We start from the raw sequence: 8038 nt of genomic DNA on the forward strand, positions 1-8038 counted from the left end.
AATCCCAGGGATGGGGAAGCCTGGTGGGCTGCTGTCTATGGGGTCGCACAGAGTCAGACACGACTGAAGCAACTTAGCAGCAGCAGCAGCAGTCCATGTTAGGCAAGGGTTTCCCCGGGTGGCTCATTGGTAAAGATTCTGCCTGCAATGCAGGAGATGTGGGTTCGATCTCTGGGTTATGAAGATCCTCTGGAGGAGGGCATGGAAACCCGCTCCAGTATTCTTGCCTGAAAAAATTCCATGGGCAGGGGAGCCTGGCAGGCTACAGTCCATAGGATGGCAAAGAGTCAATATGACTGAAGTGCCAAAATGAGCCATAAGAATTTTGGATAATCAGAAAACACCACGATCCCTTCTTCTTTTTAAAATGTAAACCTTCTAATGATTACTTAGATACGGTGTCCTTTTTCACTCAACAATAGGTTTGAATCCTTTAAGCTGTTCATGTAGGCTTCACCACTTAAATTCTATTTGAGATGGTGACGGACATATTAGTGATGGATAATGTAAATATCTTCTGTTCTCGAAAAAATAAAAATTCCTGTCACTCATTCTTAAATATTCAGTGAGCTCATACTGTGTTTAAATGATCAACTGTGGTGCCTTCACTGGCCCCAGGTCACATCTTTTTACCCTAAATTCTCAAACCTCAAACTACTACATCTACGCACTCACAACCTGGTACATAGGAATGCAGAGCCTGCAGACCTAAAAAAAATAATTAAAACAAATTTAAATGTTCATCTTTATTAAAAAAATTTTAAAAAAATTTTTTTGACCACACCGTGTGGCTGCAGGATCCTGGTTCTGCAACCCAGGATTGAACCTGTGCCCCCTGCAGTGGCAGTATGGAGTCCTAACTATTGGACCCCAGGGAAGGGCCTAAATGTTCATCTTTAAATTAAGTGACATAAGAACTCAGAGGAAGGGAAAGGACTGGAAGCAAAGTGCTGGCTTTCCCTGCCAAGACTGCACCTTTCATGAGCATGTCTATAATGAGACCCTGTTGAATTGCTTTTCTTGGGATGTATATTTTCATGCTACATCATACATTTGGTGGAACAATGTAGCTACTCTCTTAGCTGGTTGAAGATGGATCACCCCATAATGTAATTCAGACAAAAACTGGGTTTATTTTTTACAAAGACCATGGGAAGTTAAGCACATCTGCCCACTGGCTCCTTTCTGGGCCAGGTTTTGCACCGATATGGAAAACCTGTTTTGCAGGACACAAACTGAGGAGTTTCCTGAAAGGTGTCTCCATAGCTCTTCTAACTCGAAAGTTCATCTCTGTAGGAAGTGGGGACCTTTTGCAACATTTTATTCCTCATCTTTCCTTCTATAAAATTCAAACTTAAAATACAGAAATTCTTCCAAATTGTAGATTCATGGAACCAGAATTGGAACAATTCAAATTCATGCAACTAGGACTTTTATATAATAGAGGATCTGATCTGAAGCAACCCAGAGACTAAGAATCTAATCTGCACTTAACCTGTCAATTTTTTTTTTCATGAGCAAAGGATCTGAATAGAACTTTCTCCAAAGATGACACACAAATTACCAATAAACACATGAAAAGATGCTCCATATCATTAACCATTAGAGAAATAAGAATCAAAACCACAATGAGATATCACTTCACACCCACTAAAATGGCCAGCATCAAAAAGTCATGATAACAATGTTGGTGAGAATGCAGAGAAATTGAAACCCTCTTACACGACTGGTGAGAGTGAAAACAGGGCAGCCACTTTGTAAAACCATCTTGCAGTTCCTTAAAAAGTTAAATGTATTTGTTATCATTTGACCCAGCAGTTCCACAATCTTGGTACATACCCAAGAGAAATAACAACAGCTGTCCTCACAAGAACTGGCAGATGGATGTTTTCAGCAGCATTATTCACAAAGGCCAGAGTTGGAAACAACTCAAATACCTGTCAACCAATGAGCAGATAAGCAAAATGTGGTATATCCATGCAATAGAGTATTATTTTGGCAATGAAAAGGAATGAAGAGGGCGTCCCTGGTGGTCCAGTGGTTGAGAAACCACCTTGCAATGCTGGTTCGATTTCTGGTCTGGGTAGATCCCACATGTCACAGGGCTACTAAGCCCGTGAGCCACACTAACCACGCCTGCACTCTGCAGCCCGGGAGCCACAACTACTGAGCCGAAGTGCCTAGAGCCGCGCTCTGCAACAAGAGAAGCCACCACAGTAAGAAATCTGCATGCCGCAGCTAGAGAGTAGCCCCTGCTTGACACAACTAGAGAAAGCCCATGTGCAGCAACTAAGACCCAGCACAGCCAAAACTAAATAAAGAATAAATACTTAAAAAAGGAATGAAGAACTGATACATGCTACAACATTGAACTTTGAAAACTTGATGCTAAGGAAAGAAGATAGTCACAAAAGATCACGTATTATAAGATTCTGCTTACATGAAATGTTTAGAATAGATCAATCTGTAAAGACAAAGTAGATTAGGGGTTGCCTATGGCTAGGAGATGGCACCCCACTCCAGTACTCTTGCCTGGAAAATCCCATGGACGGAGGAGCCTGGTAGGCTGCAGTCCAGGGGGTTGCTACGAGTCGGACACCACTGAGCGACTTCACTTTCACTTTTCACTTTCATGCATTGGAGAAGGAAATGGCAACCCACTCCAGTGTTCTTGCCTGGAAACTCCCATGGATGGAGGAGCCTGGTAGGCTGCAGTCCATGGGGTCACTGAGAGTCAGACACAACTGAGTGGCTTTACTTTCACTTTTCACTTTCATGCATTGGAGAAGGAAATGGCAACCCACTCCAGTGTTCTTGCCTGGATAATCCCAGGGATGGGGGAGCCTGGTGGGCTGCCGTCTATGGGGTCGCACAGAGTCGGACACGACTGAAGCAACTTAGCAGCAGCAGCAGCATAGCTAGGAGAAAGGAGGGGACGGTGAGCGAAAACTAAAGGGTATGGGTTTTTCCTGAGTTGATGACAGTGTTCTAATACGGATTATGTTTACCATTGCACAACAGTGACTATATTATGCTAAAAACCATTGACTTTGACACCTTCTATAGGGGGATCGTGCAGTAGGTGAACTGTATTTCTAGGTTTCGTATCTCAGCTTTATTAATCATTCTGGCTGCCAGAAAATGCTTTTTTATATTTATTCTCATTCTTTTTTTTTGCTCACTCTAAGCAAAACTTATTCCCTTTTGTGTTTGGTAGAGACAGAGAGAGGGAAACAACTTCCTTATTAAACTTCCTGAATCATGACACTTCTAATACTCAGAGGTCATATTTGACTAGCTGTTTGGAGGAAGCAATGTTGGCGCCTTTCACCTTTTTTCATAGGATCCATTTCTACACCATTGTTTGGAGCATCTGCTCTCCTGGAGCTTCTGAACCACTCTGGGCCTCAGATTCCCAATCTATAAAATGAGAGTATTGGACTAGATCTCAGGGACTCACTGCAGCTCTGAAGTCCTGTGAAGATGTCAGTGTCCTGTGAGAAAACTAGACACATAAAATATGGATATTTTCCTGAGCCACTGTAGGCATAATTATAACCAGCTCTGCAAAGAACCTAAAAACGGATTGAAGTAGCTTCGTTTTAAAATCAGTGAACACAGTATGAAGTGGACGCAGCGGAAGACCAAGTCAGGAAACTTGATTTCTGCTTTTATGACTCATGGTGAGAGTTTGGAGAAGTCACACGACCCCCTCGTGCACATTTCCTTTTAAGTCAAATGGGCTTCATGTAACCTACATACCTCTCTCTAAGCAATGTTCCCATTGATGAGTACATGAGCAAATATTGTAATGCAAAGATTTTAACAGTCGTTTGTATATTTATAAATTGAAACAAAAATGCTGTCATTGAAAGAATTCTTTCCTTGGAGAATATTTATGGTGCCTAATTTTTAGGGTGGCCCATTTTACTTCGATCTCATCATCTCCTCTTAAAACAAATAAAGGGACTTCCCTGGTGGTCCAGTGGCTAAGACTCTGAACTCCCAACGCAGGGGACCTGGGTTCCATCCCTGGTTTGAGAACAAGATCCATATGTTATAACTGAGACCTGGCACAGCCAAATAAATTTTTTTTAAAAATAGTGAATATGGCATAGTAAAAAATAAAATACGCATGAAAATAAAAGCATAATGAAATCATGATAAATGTGAACAAAGCTAAGAAGAACATAAAAAAGTCAACAAAATATTTTCCTTGCAAATTTGGCCTTGTAAAAAATCGACGTTAATTATAAAAAATGGTTAAACATATTTCTAGTTGACCCTTCCTCCCCCACTTCTCTATTGATTTCACTGTTGTCTTATCTTTCTGGTCAGATCTCAGAAACCAGAGGTCAAGCGATCATGTCTAATTTCTCCTTTGTAACATCTCACTGCCTATAAAAATGCAGTTACCTGGTATTTACTCAGGAAATACTGATGTCATTTGTTGCCTTGTGATGGAAGCGGTGATTAAATAAAAATGTAAAAATAAACATTTTACAGTCCAGGTAGACTTTTTTGTGGGTCTAATGATTTCTGAGAAACATAAACTTCATTTAAAGCACCTTAAACAATCACAAATGTTTCATAATACTCAGGAGGTCAATTACATCATAAAGAGACTTAGAAAACCGAACAACAGTCACTAGAGTTCACACACCTAAGTAAGGGCTCATCTTCAAAGTAGGGAGTCTGCGTGTTTTTCCCAGTGACGGCAGTGCTCAAAATTGCATGGATCCTCCTCTGTGGGGAATTTTGTTCAGAGTCAGATGGCCATCTTTCAGGAGAACCAACCTCATTACTTACAGTCACACAATGAGGTGACTGGTGTTTCTTTTCCCTCTCTTTCACGCTACTTATCAGCAAATAGAACACTTTGTACAGATGGCGATAGCACTCCCCCAATTCCTGTGTAATCGGAGTTAGAGATGGGCCTGCCTAAGAAAACAAACCTCCATACACCTGAGGTTGACTCTGTTATGGATACTTCCAGGTTGGTTATTGCACCCTTAAAGCAAACCTTGAAGACAGCTGGTATTTTGCTCAAGAATCGGGATACACTTAGGGACACAAAGGGGCTTCCCAGGTAGCTCAGTGGTAAAGAACACACCTGCCAATGCAGGAGATGCAAGAGGCTCCAGTTTGATCCCTGAGTCTGGAAGATCCCCTGGAGAGGGAAATGGCAACCCCTTCCCGTACCCTTGCCCGGAGAATCCCATGGACAGAGGAGCCTGGTGGGCTGCAGTCCATATAGTCACATAGAGTCAGACACAGACCTGTGTCCTGGGCCCTGAGTGATTCTGGATGGGCTGTACAAAGTCTGAAGCTGCTCACAGGAGTCCCTCCTGCTGAGGGTCACCTGACACATCACTGGCTGCTGCTGGGAGGCCCTCTAGGGATACAACAAAACCACTGCAGCTTCTTAGCACTGCAATAGGAAGCGCTCCCAAATGGCAGTGGTGGTTGCTAACTTTGACCGAGCTCCCAGCCTAACTTCCGGGAACCAAGACCAAAGATGCTCGCCTGGAGGGGCCAGGCTATCCTGAGGAGACTCTGCTCCTTGAGGAAAGGAACCCCCAGGAATGGGGGACCTACCTCTTCACTACCCCCCAGAGTTCTCATCCTCAGCCAGAAAAACCTAACTTCCTCCCAGGTCTTGTTTAAAGATAAACTTTACCAGTGGTATCTTCAGAGCTTTGCTTTTTGACTCTTTCCAAAAAAAGAAGAAAAAAAGAAAAAAAAATGAAGGAAGAAAGAAAGGACAGAAGGAGGAAAAAATGTTTTGGCTTTTAAAATAACTGTTCCATGTTTGCAAAAATTTGTAGACAGGTAGAGATCTTGTCCTCATGAAAAGAGATTATAAAACAATTGTGTGGTATAAGAAAAAAGATGAAAGGAAGAGCACTGAGCTTAGTATGTTGAGCTATTACTCCCCTATTCATGCTTAGTCACTTAGTTGTATCCGATTCTCCACGACCCCGTGGACTGTAGTCAACCAGGCTTCTCTGTCCATGGGATTTCCCGGGCAAGAATACTGGAGTGGGTTGCCATTTCCTACTCCAAGGCATCTTCCCAACCCAGGGATTGAATTCATGTCTCCTGCATTGGCAGGCGGATTCTTTACCACTGAGTCACCTGGGAACCTTGTTGGTCACCCATTTAAAATATAGCAGTGTATACATGTCGATCCCAAACTCCCTAACTGTCCCTTCCCCCTGTCCTTCCCCCAACAACCATAAATTCCGTCTCTGACTGTGAGTCTCTTTCTGTTTTTACAAGCTCATTTATATAATTTCTTTTTAGACTCCATATATAAACGATGTCATACGATATTTCTACTTCTCTGTTCGACTTAAAAGGGTCGTTTAAAAGAATTGCCCTGAGAGAGGGGAAGGATGGGGCAGAAAGTTGTTACTTGTTATAATGCCTTTCAGTGCTATGTCTTACTTTGATTAGAAAAGAAAATACATGGGGAATAATACTCAATATCTTGCAATAACCTATAATGGAAAAAGAATCTGAAAAAGAATATATGTATGTATAATCGAATCACTCTCCTGTACACTTGAAACTAATAACGCTGTAAATTAATTATATCTCAATTAAAAAAAAAGACAATGACAGAATTGCCGTAGTATTTGGTATTTGTTTTCTAGAGCTTCCACTATGAGGTACTACAAACTGAGAGGCTTAAACAACAGAAATGTAATGTCTCACAGTTATGGAGACTAGAACCCAAGATCAAAGAAACTAGATTCCTAGATTATAGAAAGATGCTTCCAGAGTCCGTTTATCATTATCCAGAAATTCAGGCATTAAAGATATCTCAGTCTTCTGGATTTTCAGGGTGTCCTGCAAATTGTCATTCTTGATCCTGCATGTTGGAGCAATTTCCTCTCTCATCCTCTTCACTCGTCTTTGCCCTGAGAAAAGCACTTTACATGTCTCACTCTTTTAATTCAACACAATGCCCCAGTGAATTCACAGCCAGTATTTCCCCCATTTTACAGATGAAGCAACAAAGCCTAGAGAAGCTAAATAACACACCTGTCCTTTCAGAGCTAATTACCAGCCAGCTACGCTGTGAACCCAGGTGTCTGGTTCCAGAGCCTATGATCTCAGGCACTAAGCTATGCTATTTCTTAGAAGATTAAAACAACAACAGGCATAATAAAGTTTCACATCAGTGTCAGTAAAAGAACTTTTTACAGTTTCTTGGCGTATGGTAAGTGATCCATGAATTTCCCCACAACTTTATTGAGATATAATTGACATATAATGGAGAAGGCGATGGCACCCCACTCCAGTACTCTTGCCTGGAAAATCCCATGGACGGAGGGGCCTGGTAGGCTGCAGTCCATGGGGTCGCTAGGAGTCGGACACAACTGAGGGACTTCACTTCCACTTTTCACTTTCCTGCATTGGAGAAGGAAATGGCAACCCACTCCAGCGTTCTTGCCTGGAGAATCCCAGGGACGGGGGAGCCTGGTGGGCTGCCGTCTATGGGGTCGCACAGAGTCGGACACGACTGAAGCGACTTAGCAGCAGCAGCAGCAGCAAGTTTTAAGATGTGTGATGCAGTGACTTGATATACATATTTCTAGTGAAATGATTGCCTCAATAGTATTAGTTACCACGTCTAACACCTCACATAGTTTTTTTTAAGTCTTTTTTTCTCTTGTGGTGAGAACACTTACTCTTTTAGCAAACTTTCAAGTATACAATACACTTTTTAAAACTTTTTATTTTGTTCTGGGATATCGCCGATTAACAAACAATGTTGTGATAGTTTCAAGTGAACAGCAAAGGGATTCAGCCCTACATATACATGTAGTCATTCTCCCCCAAACTCCCCTCCCATCCAGGCTGCCACATAACATTGAGCAGAGTTCCCTGTGCTGTACAGTAGGTCCTTGTTGGTGATCTATTTCAAATATAGCAGTGTGTACACGCCCATCCCAAACTCTCTAACTATCCCCTCCCTGCTATCCTTCCCCCTGGCAACCATAAGCTTGTTCTCAAAGTCTGTGAGTCT

The sequence above is a fragment of the Bison bison genome, unplaced genomic scaffold (assembly GCF_000754665.1).
Source record: "Bison bison bison isolate TAMUID 2011002044 unplaced genomic scaffold, Bison_UMD1.0 scf7180017864527, whole genome shotgun sequence".
Classification (NCBI taxonomy): domain Eukaryota; kingdom Metazoa; phylum Chordata; class Mammalia; order Artiodactyla; family Bovidae; genus Bison; species Bison bison.